The sequence below is a fragment of the Pseudonaja textilis genome, chromosome 1 (assembly GCF_049901715.1).
Source record: "Pseudonaja textilis isolate UNSWEBS1 chromosome 1, rPseTex1.2, whole genome shotgun sequence".
Classification (NCBI taxonomy): domain Eukaryota; kingdom Metazoa; phylum Chordata; class Lepidosauria; order Squamata; family Elapidae; genus Pseudonaja; species Pseudonaja textilis.
This window is the reverse complement of record NC_141990.1, coordinates 141287226-141311281: the sequence shown is the minus strand read 5'-3', so window position 1 is coordinate 141311281 and position 24056 is coordinate 141287226. Positions and strand designations below refer to the sequence as shown.

Here is a 24056-nt window from a genome sequence, read left to right as displayed (position 1 = left end):
TGGCTTTTTTCTTTAGAGAAAACGAAAAAGATACATCAATTCAGAATGTATGGGATACAATGAAGGCATATGTTAGAGGCTTGATAATAGACTATACAAGGAAAAGGAATACTATGAAAAGATTAGCCTCTAAGGCCTTAGAGGATGAGTATAAAAGACTTGAAAAAGAGCTACAGAAAAAGGACATCAAGCTAAAAATGGATATAGTTAAACATAAAATGGGTCAAATAGAAAAAGAAGAATTAGCACAGAAAATTAGAGGTGCTAAACAGAACAACTTTGAAGATGCAAACAAACCAGGTAGATGGTTAGCATACAAATTGAGAAAGGAGAAAGAATCAAGGAAAATATTGCAATTAACAGATGACCAAGGCCAAGTTTGCTATGGTAGTAAAGAGAAGAAGGAAATCATTCGAAACTTCTATGGGAAACTATATATGCAAAAGAATATTGATCAGGAAAGAGTTAAACAGTACTTACAAAATGCTAATTAACCTCAGATACCTAAAGAGATTGAAACAATGTTAGAAAGCAATGTAACGATGATGGAGTTAACTGAAGCACTCAAGAAGCAAAATAATGGAAGGGCACCAGGCCCAGCTGGACTTCCGGCAGAATTTTACAAAACATTACAAGAATCGTTGAATCTTCCATTGCTAGAAGTTATGAATGAAGTTATGTTAAAGAAGAAGATATCTAAATCATGGTCAGAAGCCTATATTACACTTATTCCAAAAGAGGAGGCTGATCCATTACAAATTAAGAACTATAGACCTATTTCTCTACTAAATGTAGATTATAAAATCTTTGCTTCAATATTGGCAGAAAGACTTAAAAAATATCTAAATAATTTTATTCATCCTGATCAAAATGTATTTCTGCCAAAGAGACAAATTAAAGACAATATGAGAGTAATCTTGGACACCTTGGAATACTACGAGGCACATCCTGAAAAAGAAATGGCTCTGATATTTCTAGATGCACAGAAGGCATTTGATAATGTGAATTGGTGATTCATGGTATTACTGCTGGAACAGGTGGGCTTCAGTAGAAAATTTATTCAAGCAATAGAAGCTATATACTATAAGCAAACGGCAAAGGTAATGATAGAGTGAGAACTGACAGAATCTATCCATATAAGAAAAGGGACAAGACAAGTGTGCCCACTATCACCTTTGTTGTTTGTGTTAACTTTGGAAGTGCTAAACAGAAATATTAGAGATGAAAAAAATATAAAAGGAATGAAAATCAAAATGGAAGAATTTAAGCTGCAAGCATTTGCAGATGATCTGGTTTTCATCTTAGAAGACTCTCTAGAAACAGCAATTGATAGAAAAGATAGAGGCATATGGAAAGGTGGCTGGCTTGAAAATAAATAAAGATAAAACAAAGATCTTGACAAAGAATATGCTATTAAGACAAAAGGAAGAACTGGCAGACCTATTGAAAATTCAGGTCACGAATAAGATACTTGGGGATATATTTGACAATAAGGTACTTGGAGATATATTTGACACCAAGATGTAGTACACTAAAAGAGAATAATTATATCAAACTTAAACTGCAGATAGCACTAGATCTGGCGAAATGGGAAAATTTACAACTGTCACTAATAGGGAGAATTTCAACAATCAAGATGAATATATTACCCAGAATTTTATATTTGTTTCAAACAATTCCTATTAGGCTTGGAAAAGATTACTTTGAAGATTTAAATAAAATTGTGTTGAAATATATATGGCAAGGTAAGAAAGCGAGAATAAAGTTAAAACTTTTGCAAGATGCTAGAATTAGAGGAGGATTTGGTTTGCCTAATTGGGAGTTGTATTATCAAGCTACAAATCTGATGTGGGTTAAGGAATGGATAACACTAAGAAATACTAGAATGTTGATGTTAGAAGGACATGATTTGTTGTTGGGGTGGCATGCTTTTTTATGGTATAAAGGAACTAAAACACAGGTGTATTTTAGAAGACATTATATACGGGAGTCTCTGTGGTTAAACTGGGAGAAGATTAAAAGACAATGTTATTTGAAAATTCCAGTCTGGCTATTGACTGTTGAAGCATTTTCTTATCCTATAATATACAAAAAGGAACAAACAGATATGGTGAAATATTGAATGAAAAGGGTGAACTCAAATCTATACAAAAATTAGAGGAACAAGGTATAAAGATGAATTGGTTTTCATATGCACAAATACATTCAAGGTATGATAAAGATTCTAAAATGGAAGGTTTCTATGATAAATTAACTGATTTAGATAAGATTTTGACAGGTACTGATGAAAAGGTAATTAAAAATTGTATGGATATTTATTAGAAATTAAATTAGAAGAACAAGTTAAAGAAACTATTATTGCTTGGGGGAAGAATTTTGGATATGGGATTGATTTAGAGCAACCCTGATTTAGAGCAACCTTTTTTTCGCCCCGCACCTCTAAAGAAATTTCACTCGAACCTCGCACCCCCTGAAATTTAGACTTTAGGAACTACTGAACGCGTTAAATATATGGTAGGATTGAATCTTTTCAGCTATGTATGTGACGGCCACTAAATAACGATACTTAACTCTAAAATGAAAACAAAGTTAATCCATTGCATAATAAATAAAAATGCCAACATATAGCCAATATCCTATTTTTTACCTGGACTTTTCTCACACCCCGTGGAATATTGTCTCTCACCCCCAGGGGGTGTGAGCACCCCAGGTTGAGAACCCCTGATTTAGAGAAATGGCAAAAATTGTGGTCTCAAAATTATAAAATGACAATGTCAACAGCATATAAAGAAAATTTGTATAAGATATTTTACAGGTGGCATTTCTACCCCACAAGAATAGCAAGAATGTTCAAGAATAAATCCGAAAAATGTTGGAAATGTCATCAGACACCTGGCTCATATTACCATATGTGGTGGACTTGTGCGGATGCTAAAAGATACTGGATTAAAATCCACATGTGGTTGGAAAAAAATGACAAAAAACATATAGACTTGAAACCAGAGATATTTTTATTGGGAATTTCACCCGAAATATATAGTAAAGACTTGAAATATCTGATTGTAAATGTATTAACAGCGGCTAGGATTGTATTTGCCAAAAACTGGAAAAATGAGAAAACACTATCACAGGAGGAAACCATTAAGAAAATATTGGAATGTGCTGAAATGAGTAGATTGACATTTGAAATTAGAGAACAAGAGGATAAACAATTTTATAAAATCTGGGATCTATTCTATCAATGGCTAGACAATAAAATACAGTAATGAAATATGTAGACTCTTAGAAAATAATAAATATATAGAGATGTATTTCTTTCTTATTATATCTACAAAATGATTTTAGGATAGATTTGGGATGATAATATGAACTGTTATAAAACAAACTAAGTAAATTATGATTATCTTGTAAAACATGAATGAATAAAAGTATATTCAAATTGATTACCGTATTTCCCCATGTATAAGCACCCCCTTTGTATAAGCCACCCCCCCAATTTTTGGACTGTGAAGTTTTGAAAAAAATATTTTATTAGAGAAACAAGTTATGAAGAAAGAAAATTTACAAAGAAACAAAATTCGACGTCTAGATCTACAACTTCGGTCATGGCGCCAGCGGTGCGGGCGGCGCTAGCAATCTACGCATCGGAACAAGAGTAGAGCGAAGCATTCAGGCCGATGCCTAGCGTATGCATTTCTATCGCGTACTCGCACTCGTAATCGTATCATCACGTACAATTTTTACAAAAAAGTATAGCATACTGCTGGAAAATCAGTTTATTCCTACTTTATTATTTTATGCATTTTTCACGTATAAAAAGTGTACCTGCTTTGTATATACCACCCCCCTACTTTTTGGGCTTGAAAATTTTGGAAAAAAGGGGTGGCTTATACATGGGGAAATACGGTAATAATGATACTAAGGTATTTAATTTTTGATTAAAAATACGAGATTATATGCAATGTAATTGTAATTGAAGACTACTAAATGGAAGCACAAAATAATTTGTAAATCAACCGGCACATTGTATGTATACATATGGAAGATGGCTTGATGTTTTTATGTTTTGTTTGTTTATGTCTGTTTTTAAAAACCAATAAAAACTTAAATAAAAAAAAAGACTTTCATTGCAACCAGTCACTCCAGCAACTCAACCTTCTGACTTGGGATTCTGAGCCATTTGCACTCTTGGCAAAAGTTTCTGACTCCAGACTGGGCAGGTGCAAGTAAGAGCATTGAAGAGAATCCTCGACTTACAACAGTTCTTTTAGTGAACGCTCAAAGTTACAATGACATGGAAAAAAGTGACTTATTTCACACTTATGACCATTGCAGCATCCCCATGGTCACGTGATTTACATTTGGATGCTTGACAATGCTTCACTTTTATGACAGCATTGCCCCAGGGTCATGTTATTCCCTTTTGTGACCTTTTGACAAGCAAAGTCAATGAGAAAGCCAGAGTCATTTAATAACGGTGTCACTAATTTAACAACTGCAGCGATTCATTTAACAAATGTGGTAAGAAAGGTCCTAAAACAGGGCAAAACTCATTTGACCAATTTCTCATTTAGCAACACCAAGTTTGGGCTCCATTGTGGTTGTAAATCAAGGACTACCTGTCTGTTTTGTAGTGTTTTGAAACACAATGTTGCCAGCCAATCAAGACAAAAAAAAACACTACAAAACAAAGAGAAGATATTAGAAACACCAATAAAACAGAAAACAGCAAACTCCAAGAACAATAAACACAGACCAAAACTCCCAACCAATCAGGATGAAGAAAAAACCATTCTAACACAGCAGTGGGCTAGCACCAAATTCAAAACAGAAACAGCTGTGAAAGCCTGACTCACAGACAAACACAATACACAAGCCTGATGATGGCAGATGAGCTTCTGCTGAAACGTCGCTACAGCACACAATTTGTTATAAATAATTCAGACTTGCTGCATATGAATCTGCTGCCCTCAGTCAGCTCATTTTCCTTGTGTTATGCTCAGTCACGTCGTCATAGATGCATCAAATGTAAACATTGAGCATTGTAAAATCCAGTTAAGGTAAGAAACCCAGCAAGGTGTTTATCCAGCATTACTTGTTTTAATGCAAGCCTTTTATAAGTTCATTCCTATCTCTGGGTCAGACTTCTTGGATTATGGTGAACTCGTGAGAGGGCAGAAAATGAGTTTGTTGTTGTTTTCTTTAAAAAAGAAAAGCAATTGGCTTTGCTTAGAGGAAGGCAGCTTTTAACAAGGAGATAAATCTTTGCAGATTTCAGAGATAGCAATAGTTGCTCCGAAATACTTCAAGGACAGAACGATACAATTTTTTAAAAAAAGGTTTGGAGCTGAACCAAGTCTCCCTTTCAAGCAAACATGTGGATGGAGAGCCAAAGATAAATAAAAGTGAAGAGAAGTTGAAATTAAAAGCTCTGGCATTGTGGGCCTAATTGGTTCTGTCTGCATATTGGATATTAATTATTAATCAACACCAGGACCCCTTGCTGATTTCAGAATGACTGATAGGTAGTCTGATTGTGTAGAGCAAATTGTTCACTGCTAACATTCTTTTCCAGGTGTAAATTGGTTGCTGCTGACACCAGTTGGCATATGGGGCTCACTAGGTTAAAACGTAATTTCCAATGAATAGAATACTAATATTAGAAATGAGACCTTTGTCTCTTGAAATTAAAGTGCTTGTAAAGATGAAGCTTGCAGCTCCATTTATTAGATCCCAAAGAGATATTATACTGAATCATTCATTCCACCCCTCCTTTTTTTTTAACCTTTTCCCAGAAGCACTGGCTATTTCAGTCATTTTCATTCTATAATGAATTTAGCACTGTCATATTTGCTGCCAGGCAAGATCAGTATTTAGATCTTTTTCATGTTTCCATAAATGCAGAGAATGTGATTCCCCCCCCCCTTCATTAATTTTAGGAAGATTTTAGCATGACCTTCTGTTAGATTTCATCACTTATCTAGGTCTTACTAAAGAATGGAGGGACTCATCTATTTCATTTTCTCCCACATCTGATTTTTCCGGTTCATATTCATACATACACAAACATGGACACACGCAACTGAACTTTTCATTCATTTGCCTCTGTCAATTTATATAGCTATTCCTTGCTTGAAAAGGATTGTGTTGTGCCTGCTATGGAGCTGTTAAACAGCCTGCCAAAGAGCAGTAAATCTAAGGCACCACCATAAACATGATTGAATAGCCCAGGATTCAATTCTGGATTTTTTAAGAGTGAGGCACCCAAAGCCTTCCTTTGAATTAACCGATTTATGAGTTTTGTCTTCTCTCGCATTCAAGTCAGTGAAGTATTTGGAATAATACTCTAACCCAGGGGCCTCCACCCTTGGCAACTTTAAGACTTGTGGACTTCAACTCCTAGAATCCCTCAGCCAGCCATGGGGAATGCTGGGAGTTGAAGTCCACAAATTTTAAAGTTGCTAAGTTTGCTCTAACCCATTGAACTCTAGATGGGATATGAAAGGTCGTATATTAGCAAGGCTGGGATTCAGTTTTTTTAACCACTGGTTCTGTGGGCGTGGCTTAGTTGGTGGGTGTGGCTTGGTGGTCATGTGACTGGGTGGGCGTGGCCAACTTGACATCACTCATGTCAAGGGGTGCTTCTCCTCACCTGGCCTCTCATGACAGTGGGGATACTGCAACGGTCATAAGCGTGAAAAATGGTCATAAGTCACTTTTTTCAGTGCCATTGTAACTTTGAATGGTCACTAAATGAACTGTTGTAAGTCAAGGATTACCTGTACAAAAATACAAAAAGCTTCTTTGCTTGCAAAAAGCTGCCCCAAATACCAATCATTAGATTAAAAATATATCTGCAAGCCGGAGTTACAAATCAGGCAGAGCACCTTGAGGAATGAAAATAGTTAAAATGCAGTGATAACTATTAAGCAGCCAACTCTTGCTCATAAAGTGAAACCCTTTAGCAGAGAGGTCATTTAAACTCTCCAGAAAAAGCACACCCAGGAAAAGCAACCCTTAGATCCATTTGCACCACTTAAAGATACCAGTTGGTCTCACTCACCTCACAAGGTATCCTAAAGAAATCCTCCGGATTTAAGGAAAGGTCACATGTTCCCCAGAAAGCCAGAAAAAAAAAAATCAGTGCCCAGCTTGCATCCTGCCCAAAAACAAAGTGCCAGATAGTATTGCAGTGAAGGAAGACCCCCTCCCCAGATGATTTCGAAGAAGCAGACTTCCATTTTATTTTCTAGAGGACTTAAGACTGCAATATGTGTCTATAAGAACATCTGAAAGAATTGTTGGTACAGGTAGGCCTCAACTTATGACCACAACTGAACCCAAAATTTCTGTTGCTAAGTGAGACAGTTAAGTGAGTTTTGCCCCATTTTATGACAATTTTTCTTGCCATTGTTGTTTCCAAAACAGCCCTCATTGGCTGACTTAGCTGTTATGCCTATTCATTGGCTGACCTTGTTACCAAGCTCTATTCCAGTTCATGAATATACTCTGACATGCTTCGCATCTGGTTCATATTTATGACCAGTACCGTGTCCCGGCATCTTGTGATTACCTCTTGCTATCTTCTGATCAGTAAAGTCAATGGGGGAAAGCCACTGACTTTACAACTGTTTTACTAACTGCACAAGGTCAGCCAATGAATAGGCATAACAACTAAGTCAGCCAATGAAGACTGTTTTGGAAACTGAAACTAAAAGTAGCTTAGGCATGGCAGCTATATTAAGCTCTGCATCTCTGAAGCTATGTTGAGCTCTGAGTCTGTCTATTGAAAATGAAACTGCTTCTCTTCTCTGCTTGCCTGCTGAACTGAAGTGAAACTGATGTCTGTTTCTGAGCTGCTGAAGATGCAGCTGAAGCTCTGAACTTGTAACACGTTTGCTGTTGTTTGAGTTTGCTCCATGTTGGAGAAATCTACAACTGGTTTGTAAAATCTACTTATTATGTTTATAAAGATATTAATTGAAGCATCAGCCATCTGTGTTTATTTTTCTGGTGCTGAATTAATGCTGAAAAACTCTGAATAAAACATCCAAATTTTGATACTGTGACCATGGAGATGCTGCAACAGTACATAAGTGTGAAAAACAATCACTTTTTTTCAGTGCTGTTGTAACTTTGAACGGTTATTAAATGAATGGTTATAACTCAAGGACTACCTGTACTGCAGAGGTAGCAGGGTTTTAAAGGTATTAAAGCTATTAAAGGTAGAAAGGTTGATATCCCAATCTTTCAAAATGTTCCTTTCTTTACCATGGACACAATCAAGAAATGTTACTTTCCAGATCATTTCTTGAAAAAGGATTTCTCTGGGAAGCCGTGGAAACATTTTAATAAACTTTGGCCCTGAGCCTAACCCTAACCCCAAAATAGAACATGTTTTACTAGAACAAGCTGCCATTAGCACAGAAGTAGATCAATGATGTGAACCTATGTATTTCGGTTAAGAAATAATTGCAAATAAGTTCCATGGAATTTATTGTCAGATAACTTTAGAACATATTCCAGAAATACCAGAGAATACTTGAGCTGTTTCATCACAATCTTGTGACTCTAAAAAGATTTTATCTTATTAAATTATCCAGACATTTTCATGTTCATGATAGTGATGAAAAGGATTTACAGGATCCAAACTGAATTAATACCTCAATTAGCATGATACTATGAACTAAAAATTTGTTCTAATTAGTATTATTGACACACCAGTTTCAATTATTTTGGAAAAATACAGTAGGTGCTGAAAAGGGAACTGAAAAAAAGCAGAATACTTGATCACAAATTTAGCCTTCCTTCATCTTGTATTTTCTAGCATTGTTGGACTATAGTTCCTATATAGCCAGTGTTGCCTTGATGTAGATGTTTAATAACATTTCCCACCATAGAGAAAGCACAACCTTTGTGAGTCTGGAAATCTTTTTGGTCTGGATTTGTCTTTAATAATAGCAACAAGAGCAATGACAGGGGTAGTAATTATAGCAACTATTTCTAGGTAGATTTGCTTGGGGAAACAGATATCATAGTTTACAACCAGCCCTGGATACGCTTAAAATACAGAAGATAGGTTTAAAATGCAGAAGAATCTTGACAGATTCGAACATTGAGTGCTATCCAGGATGGGATTCTACCAGTTTGAATTGGTTCAGGCAAACCGGTAGTTCCGGTGAGTATTTGGCCCCCACCCCAGCTCTTTCCTGTGCTTTATTTCCTGTTTTTTTTAGCACAGCTGATGCACGCGGCAGAGTGGTTTGCTGTGCCGCAGCTGTTTTAGTCTCAGATGCTGCAGTAGAAGGTAAGTAATTGAATTGAAAATGGGCTTTTTGAAATGTAGAGCACGTGTGCACGAAGCACGTGTTCACTGAACCGGTTGTTTCACCGGTTGAATCACATCACTGGTGCTATCTAACAAAATGTAATTCAATGGTGAAAAAAGTAAAGTTCTACATTTAGGCAAGAAAAACCAAATGCACATGTATAGTATAGGTGGTACCTGGCTCAATAGTAGTAACTGTGAGAGCGAATCTTGGAGTCCTAGTGGATAATATGAGCCAGCAGTGTGCTACAGCTGCCAAAAAAGACAACATAATTGTAGGCTGCATTAACAGAGGGATAGAATCAAGATCATGTGAAGTGTTAATACCACTTTATAATGCCTTGGTAAGGCCATACTTGGCATACTGCATCCAGTTTTGGTCAACATGATGTAAAAAGATGTTGAGACTCTAGAAAGAGTGCAGAGAAGAGCAACAAAGATGATTAGAGGACTGGGGCTAAAATATAAAGCACAGTTTCTGGAATTGGGTATGTGTAATTTAATGAAAAAAAGAATTAGGGGTGACATGATACCAGCGTTCCAATATCTTAGGGGTTGTCACGACAAGGGGGCCAACCTATTCCCCATCTGAGGCAAGAAGCAATGGATGGAATCTAGTCAAGGGGAGAAGCAACCTAGAACTAAGGAGAAATTTCCTAACAGTCAGAAGAATTAATCCATGGAACAATTTTCCTCTAGAAGTTGTGAATACTCCAACACTGGAAAATTTAAAGAAAAGATTGGACAATCATTTGTCTGAAATAGCAATAGCAATAGGATTTAGATTTATATACCACTTCACAATGCTTTATAGCTCTTTCTAATCTGTGAAGAATCAGCATATTTATTCTTTACAGAAAGAATAAATAAATACGATTCTTTACAGAATCAACATATTGCTCCCAACAATTTGGATCCTCATTTTACTGACCTCAGAAGGATGGAAGGCTGAGTCAACCTTGAGCCAGTGAGACTTGAACTGCCAAAGTCTAACCACAATGCCACCATATATAGGGTTTCCTGCCTGAGCAGGGGATTGGAGTACAAGACCTCTAAGGTCCCTTCCAACTCTGTTATTCTGTTCTGGAGTTTCACACAACCTCCTCTGCCCTTGAAAGACTGTAGAACAGACTGTGCTCTGAGTTTTCGCCTTTTCTGAGTTGAGAGCAAGGGGATTTTGGAGGGGCATCTGCCTGGTAACATGCTTTAGTAATCCATATTCAGGGAAACCTATTTTATACTCCATAGCTGTTTTATTCTTTTTCTGTCTTTTGGGGTAGAAAAGTTGACTGAGAGGGGGTTCGCTTGGGCTCCTAAATGGATTTCTCATTGTTGTTGCTATTGCTATTGTCACTGCCTTTCTTCTATAGTGCTTAGATTAATTTTAATTTTTAAGCCTACACCTTGTTATAATGTAATGTTTTTGTCTACCTCTGTTTGCATATTTCTAAGACAAGACTAGCTCAAATAAATAAATGTAGGATAACATTTTCAAGAAGAAACTTGGTTGGACATTTAATAGCTGGTTCATTCTCCCAGAGGTGGATTGCTCTGTAAAAGTTTGAGGAAAATTGGTTCAGCTATTTTCTACTTAGCCAAGTGTTTTTCAGCTGTTAAGAAAATTGGTTCAGCTATTTTGTGCGTGACTAGCTCAGTCTTGTTTAAAATGTCAAAGTCGGTATATCTAAGTCCTGAAGCATGAACGGGTGTTACGTCCTTCCTTGGAAACTGGAAAGATACTACTGAGTTAATGAAGATCCATTCCCATTGTTTATTTGCACACATTACTACAAATAGTTGCAAGATTGAGCTTGATAAAATCTAAATGTGATTAAAATGTCTAGTTGAGGGGGGACAAAAGAAGATTCAGCTGCAGTTTGGCTTTGGGTCTTTTCTTCATTGTTCCATCCAACCTCAAGGGCAGAAAACTACACCACCATGAAATTTACTGTCCCTATGACTGTAGCTACCCAGGCAATGGGTGACCAAGCCTAAATCATTTTTTTCCCACCTTGAGACTTCCCTTGAACAGTAAGTGGGAAGATCTTATTTAATACTGGAACTACAAACAATGGGTTAAGTTTGACTCATAGTTGGGCTGGGGATGAGATGAAACCAAGCAACATGAGGGGGAAAAGCTAGAAAAAAACATTTATACAAGTCATGTTTATGCTGTGGTTATGTGAAAGGGGGGGAAGAGTCTTGAAATCATGCTGAATTGGCTGTTCTAGATGTTGGTGGATGGATGGAAACTAATCAAGGAGATAACCATCCTAGAATTAAGGAGAAATGTCCTGACAATTAGAACATTCACTGGAACAACTTGTCTCCAGAAGTTGTGGGTGATCCAACACTGGAGGTTTTTTAGAAGAGATTGGACAATCATTTGTCTGAAATGGTATAGGGTAATGATGGCTAATGTTCAGAGGTGGGATTCAAATTTTTTAACAACTGGTTCTGTGGGTGTGGCTTAGTTGGTGTGCGTGGCTTGGTAGTCATGTGACTGGGTGGACATGGCTTGGTGGTCTTGTGACTGGCTGGGTGTGGCCAACTCAATATCACTCACATTGAGGCACGCATCTCCTCGCCTGGCCTCTCATGACTGTGGGGATGCTGCAACAGTCAGTAAGTATGAAAAATGGTCATACGTCACTTTTTTCAGTGCCATTGTAACTTTGAATGGTCACTCCATACAAGCAAAGTACCAGCAAAGGAGGGGAAAAAAACTCCAGAGAAGTTCCTGAGACAGGAAGTCTAGTCCTGCCAAGAATGTAATAAGGGTTAGCGGAGAGGCACTTTCTGTAAGCAACACCAGAATGTTTCCTTCCTGCCTTCCTTACAGGATTAGGCCAGTAATTTCTTCTTTTTGGAGAACAACAAGTTCTCCAAACTGCTTAGAATGTTAACAACCAGTTCTAGCGAATAGGTACGAACTGGTAGAATCCCACCCCTGCCCGCGCATGCACAGCAGAGACCCGAAGATCAGCTGGCTGGTGGAAGGCACCCAAGGATGCATGGCAGATCTGAGCAGGGGCAATGACTCATATGCCCACTGAGAGGGTTCTGCATGCCACCTCTGGCACGCATGCCATAGGTTTGCCATCACGGGTGTCATGCCTGAGTAGGGGATTGGGCAAGAAAATCTCCCACATCTCTTCCAGTTCTGCTATTCTGCTTGTGCCCCTGAATATATTGGCAGTAAGATGAAAATCACTGAGCAAATGCATGAGATCCTCACTGAGTAGAGATAAAACTAGGCAATTCTCATGTAATAGAGCAGAAAGAAATATTTTGCAATATTTTAAATTTTTGGCAGCAGATTAGTAGATGCTGTATGATTGCATTGACAGCCATGTCAGGTCATATAATCCCTAAGTGCATAGAGTTCTATTCAAATTAAGGGAAGGCAAATGCAGCTCTGCTTCAGCCCTCCTGATTCAAGATAATGAGGTTTAGAATATCTGCCCAAGGGCAGAATAGGTGTGGAGGCCAGAATAAGTGGCTTTAGCTCTCATTCTGAAGAAGTCCAACACCTGGTTAATGCTCACAACTCTAGATATTAACAATCACTAGAATAATTTTGAAGAGAGGGGATTCTTCTGAACAGCTGTCTGTCCGCATTCATAAGATCTGGCAGTGCTTTTACACTTCCTTATGATGTAGTCAAGTGTTGTCTTTTTAGTCAGGCTTGGAGTTATTACCACATAAATTCTATTCTTTCCCCCATTCTTCTGTTGTAAGCTGCAGAGACTCCTGAAGGATTTAGTAGCATATAAATCCAATAAATAAGTAAATGAAATTCTCTTCAGTTACTACCCATAGATATATGTATCTATAATTGCAGGCCAGTCTTTTTATTTTATTAATTCCTTTTAAATATCAATTCATAAAAAGACGCGCACTATTCCGCATAAATTGAAATGAAACCAAGAAAGAGATTCAATTATCTAATTCAAATTTATATAAACATCTCTTTTTTGTTTTGTTTTGAAGAATAAAACAGTACTCTTACCTCAGCGAACTGGGTACCACTTCAATCTGATAAATTAGCTGGGAGTTCACATAAATTAAAATAATTCAGTTTATAAAACTGTCAGTTTCTTTTCAATTTAGAAACCTATGAAGAGCACATGTGAGCCAAAGGTCTTTTTTTTTTTAAAAAAAATGTTATAATACCAGAATAAATTACTTTTTAATACAGAGATTTGTAATTTACAGGTAGTTTCAGTTTCATTGTCCAAATAATTTGTGTTGGCCATAATAGTTTAAAAGCAGGCCTTGACAGTGCTGAAGCAGCAGACTTTTCAAATCTCCACAAATTAGGCAGAAAAGGTGCTGAAGCAAATAATATATTTAACTATGTGAGAAATAAAATATAACAAGTGAATAGAGAGGGTTTTTTAATCCAATTATAAGTTGCAATGTTCCTATTATGATGGCTGCTTTGCAATTTCTTTCTGGGGCAGATTACTTTAGTTGAGTCAGGAGTTAACACTTCCAGTTGACATAATGGTATGAAGTTTTTCACGCACAAGTTTTTAATGCCAATTAATAAGTGGAAAGTCTGTCATTCATTCACCCACCTGATGACAGGTGGGTGCTTGTACAAGGGCTCTTGAGCCCAACTCATGCTAATTAGCAACCCCCCAATAATACATATACTCTTTTGGGTGGCACTAAAAACACCAATTAAATATACTTGAGAAGTACATTACCCTCGTAGGTGAATAGGTAGTTCTTGTTTCCATATGCTGAAGTACATTTCTGAAGCCATCAAGGAGCTACTTTATTTTTCAGGTGAGAGTCTGCTGGAGAAAAAGAGCATTTTCAGTATTTTCCAGGCTGGCATTTGTTAGATCCATTATAAAATCCTCTCAGCTTTAAATCAGATTGTTGCTGCAAACACATCTGCTGAAGCCTGAGACACTGGCCTGATAGAAATGAAGCATTCATGCAATTAGTTTCCAGATGAAAAGGAAGAAAAGGGTTAGAGGTGAGGACTCAGGTGGATGCTTTATTTAAGGGCTACGCTTGATGTCAGTGCTTGGCATGGTGGACCAAATACAGAAGGGTGTATCAGCTTAAACTCAAATTATATGTACCGTATTTTTCGCACTATAAGACGCAACTCCCCCCCCCCCAAAGTGGGTGGAAATGTCTGTGCATCTTATGCAGCGAATGTTGCCAAAGCTCTGCCCACCCACTGCCCCCCACCCTTCAGCCTCTGGCTCCAGCAATTTGCCTCCTTGCAACAAACAGCTGGTTTCTGCATGTCCCATTTTCAGCCTCCGTGTGCCCCATTTTTGGCTTCTACATGTCCCGTTTTGGCCATTCAGTGATTAACAGCGATCAGCGGTGGCAGTGATCCCTTTATTGTACCAATTATTCTTCTCTTGAATCCTGTTTGCCCAAGCCTGTTGCCACTATCCAGAATGCACTTCAATGAATGCACGACTGGTGAAAATTTATCCAACCTTGAAACCAGAATGCTGGAAGTACAAACAAAAGAAAGGAACGTTTTTCCATATGTGGTGGAAATGTACAGAGGTCAAAAAATACTGGAAGAAAATACAGAGATGGCTTTTTGAGATTACAAAATATAAATTGAATTTGGAACCCGAAACATTTTTATTAGATATGATCAAAGGGAATTTGAGTAAAGAATAAAAGATACCTTATTGTACACATCTTAACTGCAGCAAGAATCATGTTAGCACAAAATTGGAAGAGTGATAAAATATCACCAGATGAAGTTTTGATTCAAAAAATAATGGACTGTGCTGAACTAGATAAATTCACTATGGAACTGAAAGGCAAAGAGGATCGAGAATATTATGTGACATGGGAGAGGTGGTACGAATGGGTGAAGGATAAGGATAAAAATAATGTATAGTCACAAAATAAGAAACATGTATATACAATGACACAATAACTGTGAATGGAAATGAGATTTTTGTAATTTTTGTTTTTAAAGAATATTTTTTTTTAAAAAAAAGGTTTGCCTTTTAAGTTGCATTACTGAAATAAATGAACTTTTGTACGATACTCTAATTTTTTGAGTTTCACCCGTACTTGGTGGCATGTCCTGCAAAGATTGGTCTGGGGCTGCGTATGTCTTGTGAACTGCATGCTCTACGGTAGGGAGATAATATCACAGATTCTGTTGAAGAAGGACAAAGGCAGATGTCCACCACTCCAATGAGCAGAAGCGTTTCCAAACCAAGGAAGGATAACTTGCTGTATTTTGAAATAAGTTGTAAATTGGCAATTATATCCAAAGAAGAGAACTGAAAAAAAAAAAACCTGTTTAAAATAATTTAAAATAATTGAATAAAGGACTATTGCACTGAACTGGGGTTAGGCAATTTAAAATGGAGGCAGTTGCTCTTCAAATTATTACAGTGATAAATCATCATGCCTAGCTAAAAACTTTGGCTGCAGGTTTAAAACAAACTAGAGTTTACTCATCTTGATCCTTTTTAATGTCTTCAGAGAGGAGAGAATACTGATAGGTAAAGTGTTATGTCTGTGGAACTGGTTGGGGTCCCCAACCAGGTCCGCTGTTTGAGCGGGAGCACCAGCAGCTCCCATTGGTTGGCTCCATTTGACAGCCGGCTATATAAGCCAGCTGTCGAGCAGAGCCAGCCGTTGTCGCCCGCTGGTCTGCAAGTTAGCAAGCAGACGTGACAACCCTTTATTCCTTGCAATAAAGCCTGTTAGTTGTACGCTCTGGTCTCATGCCTCTTCCTTACCATCGCTCTACAACATAAAGCATCATTGGATATGAGATGGGCAGCAAATAAGTTTCATAAATTATAAATAAATAAATTTGTAGATTGATAAGTTAAAAAAATATTTTCCAATGTTTGGTACCAGCCATGTAGCTTAAAAAAAAAGTAAATGCATAGAGTAAATGAGAAAATTCCATTGCAGGAAGAAATTATTAAGAAAATATTGGAATGTGCTGAGATGAGTAGATTGACATTTGAAATTAGAGAGCAAGAAGATAAACAATTTTATACAATTTGGGACCTTTTCTATCAATGGTTGGACGATGAAATACAAAAATAGAATATTTAGAATGTTAGGTAATAAGGAATATTATTGACTTTTTTTTTCTTTTTTCTTTTGCTATTTGACATTACATTTATAAAGTGTTTTTTTTTAGGATAGAATTGGTATGATTATATGATTTGTTATAGAATAAATTACTTAAATTATACTTATCTCATAAGGCATGAATGAATAAAAGTATAGTCAAATGATTTTTTTTTAATAATGATATGAGGATATATAAGTTTGGATTGATAATAAAAGTTATTATGTAATGTAATTGTAATTGTGACTACGAAATGAATGCACCAAACTGATGAACCAACCGACACACGGTTTGTATATAAGTATGGAAGAGAGCTGATGCTTTTATGTTTTGTTTGTTTTGTTTTGTTTTGTTTTGTTTTGTTTGTTTGTTAAAAAACCAATAAAATTGTTTTCAAAAAAAAAAAGTAAATGCTTGAAATCTTGGCATAACTTCATTGTAATGCACAGAATTACAATGGAAGGAAAGGACTAGAGATACTAAGATAATTGTACCCTAATTATAGTATGTGCCAAAATTTGATTGGGTACAATTAGTAATTAATCTTCCATTAATAAACTGTAAGGGGAAGTTTATATAATACCAAAATTTAATCTCCCATTGATAAACTGTAAGGGGAGGCTTATATAATACCAACATTAAGTTCATTGTTACTCCTGTTTTCTGTGTCCAGCCATGGTGTTTTTTGTAGGTATTGTGTGTAACAAGAAGGAGTAATCAGTTGGTCTGCAGAGTTACAAAAATATTTAGCAATTTTTGAAGAGTGGAGAGGGAGAACAAGTTACATTGAGCAACAGCACTTCAGTCTCGTCATGGTGGAACCCAATTTTGAAATGCAATTGTGGAGGACAACAGTGGGAGGGGAAATTATCTTAAAAACCCTGGCAAATAATTGAACAGCAAGCAATAAAAGAGTAGTGTATTGAATAGAGTCCTTTTTTTAAGAACATAGGAAGGGTCATGTTGAATCAGATTGATCCAGTAGTCTGTCCATGCAGCAGCCAGCCTGGTGCCTCTGAAAAGCTCCAACAGGATTGAAGGCAATGATCAGCTCTCGTCAAACTTCAGAACTACCATAGCTAGGATAGGATGCCTAGGAACTCACTGTGCAGTTTTGACTTTTCAATATACTACAGGTAACCCTCGACTTACAACAGTTCATCTAGTAAACATTCAAAGTTACAACGGTACCAAAAAAAGCGACTTATGTCCTTTTCTCACAGCCTTTATAGCAGGGGTGTCCAACCTTGGCAACTTTAAGACTTTGCTGGCTGAGGAATTCTGGGAGTTGAAGTCCACAAGTCTTAAAGTTGCCAAGGTTGGACACCCCTGCTTTATAGCATCTCCATGATCATGTGATCAAAATTCAGATGCTTGGCCATTGGTTGCATACTTACATGTGATCCCTTTTGCAACCTTTTGACAAGCAAAGTTAACAGGGAAGCCAGATTCATTTAGCAACCGAGTTACTAACTTATCCACTGCAGTGATTCATTTAACAATGGTGGCAAGAAAGATGGTAAAATGAGGCAAAACTCACTTATCAAATGTCTCACTTAACAACAAAAATTTTGGGCTCAGTTGTGGTCGCAAGTCAAGGACTACCTGTATATAAACAGCCTTTGATATGCAAGAGGGGGGCAGTTTATTCAGTTTTTAAATATATGGGGTAAAATGCTAGGATAGCAACGGTGATCAGTACTGTAAATCAAATCATTGCAAAATATCTCTGGAGTACTTGAGAAGCATGCTATACCAAAATGATGGTGGATAAGTTGAAAATTAACATTCCAAGAAATAAAGAAGTTACACCTCATATAGACCTTGGAACAAACAATCAGGTATGGTCTTATCGTCCTTTTTTTTTAAAAAAAAAAAAACCAATCTACTTTTAATGCTGTGCAACTTGACTATCATCCCTGCAGTCTGGAAATGAATTCCTCAGTTCCAATGTGTGCAGTGTGAAGAAACACTTCCTTTAATTTCTTCTGAATCTTTCTTCATTTACCAGATAGCACCATCTCTACATGTTACTCACTTTTTCCACTTCTTAATTTTATGCATCTTTATTATGTTCCCCTTTATTAAACATGCTTTGAATTGTTTTTTTAATCTATATTGAATGAATCATATTGGTTAAGCCACGAACTATGGCATGCAAACCACAACAACTAGTCTCACAGATCTTCATTAGAGTAGAAAAACTCTAAGAAATGAGTATGATGGGTAAGTTAAAATACCCAGCTCGTATAACCTTTTGGCTCCTAAGAATATAGTTCTGGTTCTCTGATCATTCTAGCTGACCTCTTCAAGAGAAACCAGCTAATTGAAAAGGAACCCAGATTTGAAGAAGCTTTATTTGACTAATTAGCCTAAGTCTACATAAACTGTGATTGTTTGAGGCTTTTGCTATTTTTCGTCTGCTCCAGCTGATATTGGTAGCCTTGAGGCAAATCACTGGCTTATCACTTTATTTTGCTTAAAATCAATATAAATGAAAGTTATAAATTGAGTTGTTTGTTATGGAGTATGTAAGGGAATATGCCAGGATAAATGGATCAAGGATTGCCATCTTGTTGATTAGTCTAGTCTAGTCTTGCTAAAACTCATGGTGCTCTGAGTTGCAAGAAAGCATAGATACTCATGTGCACATAAAACAAACAATTCCTTAAAGATGGACTCCAGCACGAGTCCGAAAGCTCAGAAGACAAAACCTCTGGTCCCCGTGATTGACCCATATTGGATCCTGAAACAAACAATCAATCCGTGGAGTTTATGAAAAGTTGTATTTTATGGGCCACTTGGCAAATAACAATGGCAAAAACCACCTAGTTTTGCAAATGTATGAGCCTCCTTCTTAAAACAGAATGTAAACTATGGTTTCACATCCTTGTTAGGTTATTCTTCAAAGATATCTAAGATGCTACCCTTGAACACTAAACTAATCTGACCACTATTCAGTGTTTTTTTTTTTAAAAAAAACTTGTTTATATACAGGTGAAGAGTTATTCTTAGAGTTATTCTTAGCTTTTCATTGAGTTCTTAGATATATTAACTTGAACAATGCATATGTCTTTCTTGTATAGTTATTTAACACTGCTTGACAGCTGAGCTAATTACTCACCTCTACATGATTATTTAATATGGTTTGCTGGCATAAATATTCTGAATGTGAATATTTCATTGCCTAGGTTGACAGTTGTAATGTTATTTTTAATTTTAATAATGTGGTATGAAATATTTTCAGGATTTCAAAAAAGATATGCTCTCCCATCCCACCCCTTTTTACCCTGCAATTGACTACTGGTTTTTATTTTTGTTTTGCCTGATCAAACGTTTTTGTAAAAGTAATAGCTCACAATTGCTGCCATCCAATCTCTACTCTCATTATTGGTTGGTTTAGGTCTAAGCACTAATGTATTCAAGATCCTAAGGAACTGACTTACCATCCCATTGATCTTGTAATAGCACACTGTATGTGGGGATCAATAATTTAGTTAATCTTTTTTTTAAAATATGTTCTTATTAAGTTTCTAATTTTCAACATAAAACATCATAGTTTCAACAACATTCTTGACATCTATACACGTTCTTATCATAAGTATCCTAACACATTGTATTTATATTTATCTAATATTAATTAATAACTTTAACTATTATAATTATTCCTATATTCTTACATAATTTACAAATTTACATTTTACATTCTTAATATTTCTTACAGTTAATTTTTTGTTCTGTTTGCTAACCAATCATACCATTTATTCCAGATTAGGTAATAATCAGAGTCATCTCTTTCTTTCAATTTCAATGTTAACACATTCATTTTGGCACTTTTTTTTTTTTTACTTTTTGTAATATCAGATCTTCTTTAGGAACATTGGGAGTTTTCCATACCTGTGCAAAGGCTATTCTGGCAGCTGTTGTGATATGTAACAATAAATATTTTATTTCTTTTGGTATTCTACCTTTAATAATTCCTAAAAGGAAGGTTTCCAGTCTGAGCTCCATCTGATAACCAGTCTCTTGAAGCCAGTTTTTAATTTGAATCCAGAATGTCCTAGTCTCAGGGTATAGCCACCACATATGATAAAATGTACCATCAACCTTCTTACATTTCCAGCATTTTGGGCCTGTGTTGGAATAAATTCTTGCTAATCTCAGGCTAAATACCATGTATAAAATATTTTATGTGGCTATTCCACCATTAAGCAGACATTGTCAAACACGGATACAGGGATGTTTGCACGTATCCAATGACCTTGTTTTAGCCAACTGAATAATGTTTCAATATGATCACGAAACACTGACTGTTGTTGCTTTTCTTCCCAGGACACCATAGCCTAGTATGATAAGCATATTTGCAAGCTTGCAAACTATCACATACTTTGTTCTTTGTTCTTTGTTTATGATCTTCTTCCATATAAGGTAAAACTCTGCTACCCCCTGTGTGCTCCCCCACCCGCTTGAAAGAGGTTAATAAATGAGGTTTGTACAGAGCACCCGAGGCCCCGCCTTTTTCAGCTCCTTCTCCAGGTCCCCCTCCTTCTCCTCCTCCCCCTCCTCCTGCTGGCTGCTGCTGCCTGGGTCATTCCATCTGCCTCGGGTGTGAAGTGCTGCCTCCTATGAAAACAATCGGATGTCTGGTGTCTGTTATTGGTATTCACCCTTGCGAGGGTCCCTCTAAACTTCTTCCCTCGCGGGAACTCCATAGGCAGCGAAAGACGCAGACGGAGCAACGGACCGGTCGCTCGCTGCGACAACTGGGGGCTCGTCCGGGATCCGTCTGCCTTCGCTGTCTCAAAGGTGTGATCTCTGTCTAGAGGTGCATCTCCTTCACTCCTGTTCTTACGCACCTGGCAAAGGCATCGTACAATCGTAAGTAATGGGCTCCTCACCTTCCAAAGTTTCGTCAAGTCATAGGGGACGAACTTTATACTATAGTGAAGAAGGCTAATTCATTTCAAAAAATTAATGGCACCACTGTATATCCTCTTTCAAAAAAATTATTGACTAACTTATTGACATATATAGAGGAACATTGTCCATCTTATCCTGAGAAGGGAACACTCCGACACTCCTCATGGCAGAAATTGGGGAAATATCTACACGATATCCCGAGCCCCGCCTGAAATATTAACATCTTGGCGGGCTGTCATGGCAGCATTAAACACACTCTATCCTCCAAAAGAGAATGCTGCACCTCCTACCTCTGAAATTCCCTCTTCCTCTTCTTCTTCCTCAACTAATCCTGCTAAATCTGGAGATCCTCTTGTGGCACAGGTGGAAACTCCCTCTCTTCCACCACCTTACATCAATCCTGCAGAATCTTCTAATCCTCCCCCTTCTGCCCCCACTCCTTCTTCCTCTCCACTAACTCCTCGAGGAGGCCTTATTAGCAATCTCCTTTCCTCCCCTCTACTGTTGGATGACTCTGAAACTCTTTCTGCCTTCCCTCTTGCCCTTCCCCCGGGAGGTGGCGGCAACCCTGTACATACTAACATTGAATTTAAGGTCTTGAAAAACATAAAAGATGCTGTAACTAATTATGGTCTGCATTCACCTTACACTAGAGGCATACTTGATTCCTTAGTTTCTGGTAATACTGTCATGTTGCTCTATGATTGGAAAATGTTGTTTTCTATGCTTATGACCCCAGCACAATATGTTGTGTGGCAGTCTGAGTATGAAAAATGTGTTGATGTAGAAATAAGGCGAGGTTTGCCGGCAGCAGTCACTGAAGGCCATCTTAAAGGGACAGGACAATTTGCCACTTTAGTTCAACAACAGACTTGTCCCGCCGTGCGTTTGCCATCATTCATATGTGTGCAATGAATGCTTTAAAAGCGGGTGGATGATACAGACTCACAATCCACCCAAACCTTTTAAAAGTAATGCAGAATCCTGATGAATCCTATGCCTCTTTCATTAGTCGTAAACAGCAAACTGCATTGGATCGTCAGATTGACAATGCTACTGCTAAACAGGAATTACTCATGAAATTGGCCTTTTCTAATGCTAATCATGACTGTCAAAAGATTTTGCAACCTGTTGCTAACAAGCCAGGGGTTACTTTGGCTGAGTTTCTCCAGCTTTGTAGAATTGTTGGCACAACCTCCCATAAAATGGATGCGCTTGCTGCAGCTATTTCTTCTTCTTTCCCTGCTTCTGCTTCTTCTCCCGACGCTTTTGCTTTAACTCGTAATGGCAATTGTTTCAACTGTGGCAAGCCTGGACATTTTAAAAGTCAGTGTCGGATGCCGGGAGGAGGAGGGGCACCCGCAGCCAAGCTAGGGGCCCTCCGCCTCCTGATTCTAAAAAACCAAAAACTATCTGTCCTCGCTGTCGTAAAGGCTTTCACTGGGCTTCGCAGTGTCGTGTAGTAACCCCCTCTGCTCAGCCTTCGGAAACTAACTATGGGGCCCTCAGCTAGCCCCGCTACCAAGGCTGACCTCCCCACTACCACTTTCCCGGTAGTGTTATCTGAAGACCTTGTGTATGATGACCCTGGTGCTGTTATAACGCTTCCTTTAACTGCAACTCTTTTAACATCCTTGCCTCCCTCATTGCCTATTCTGCTCATTCCCAATTCCACTCTCACTATAGAAGGTATTGTTGCTGCTCCTTATCTATATGACTCCTCTGCTCTCAATAATCTAGCTCTTGCTGCAATAGGGGATCGCTGTTTTTCCTTAAAAAAGGGGACTGTGGTCGCACGCATCTTAATGCCACTTACTGATCCGCCTTCCCTATTTGCATTACAGCAACCTGTGCACGCTTCTAAACCTACCCTGTCTGTTACCTTGAATGGTTACACTTTTGATGGCCTGATTGACACCGGTGCTGATGTTTCTGTCATCTGCTCTGCTGAGTGGCCACCTACTTGGTCTCTTACCGAGGCTGCCTCAGTGCAAGGCGTAGGCGGAGCTCAAGCCGCTAAGGTCAGCTCTAATTGGCTCTCTGCTTCTACTCACATTCAACTATAACAGCATATCTTAAGCCTTATGTTCTTCCCCTGCATTGCAATCTATGGGGACGTGATTTGCTTTCTCAGTTTCATGCCTATATTCAACTACCCTAACACCTCTGTGTAAAATCTTTGCTTTCTTTCAATATGTCTATTGACCCTTATCTCTCACATTGAAAACATCTTTGCCTGTATGGACTGATCAATGGCCTCTTACCAAAGAAAAGTTAGAAGCATTGCACCTTCTTGTTCAGCAACAGCTTGCGGAAGGGCATATTGAGCCATCTACAAGTCCTTACAACACTCCTGTTTTTGTCATCAAAAAGAAATCAGGCAAATGGCGCCTCCTGCAGGATCTCAGGACTGTCAATGCTGTCTTGCAGCCCATGGGACCTCTGCAGTGTGGTTTGCCTAATCCTAACTTAATTCCTGTTGGATATGATCTTATCATTATAGATTTGAAGGATTGTTTTTTCTCCATACCTCTAGCACAAAAGGACAGGATCATATTTGCCTTCACAGTACCCAGCTCAACAACTCAAAACCCACGGCTCGGTACCAGTGGAAGGTCCTTCCGCAGGGCATGTTAAATTCACCAACTATGTGTCAATTTTTTTGTTAACGAGGCCTTGCAGCCTTATAGGTCTCAATTTCCCACTTTT

General features: G+C 37.8%; 1 long non-coding RNA gene across 1 annotated transcript in view; it reads left to right on the top strand.

Moving 5' to 3' along the window:
- Positions 1-9252: 9252 nt before the first annotated feature.
- LOC148127843 (uncharacterized) overlaps positions 9253-24056 on the top strand; it is a 59097-nt gene continuing 44293 nt past the window's right edge. Inside the window, exon 1 of the long non-coding RNA XR_015741153.1 lies at positions 9253-9307. This is a non-coding gene — a long non-coding RNA (uncharacterized LOC148127843). The remainder of the gene's footprint in view (positions 9308-24056) is intronic.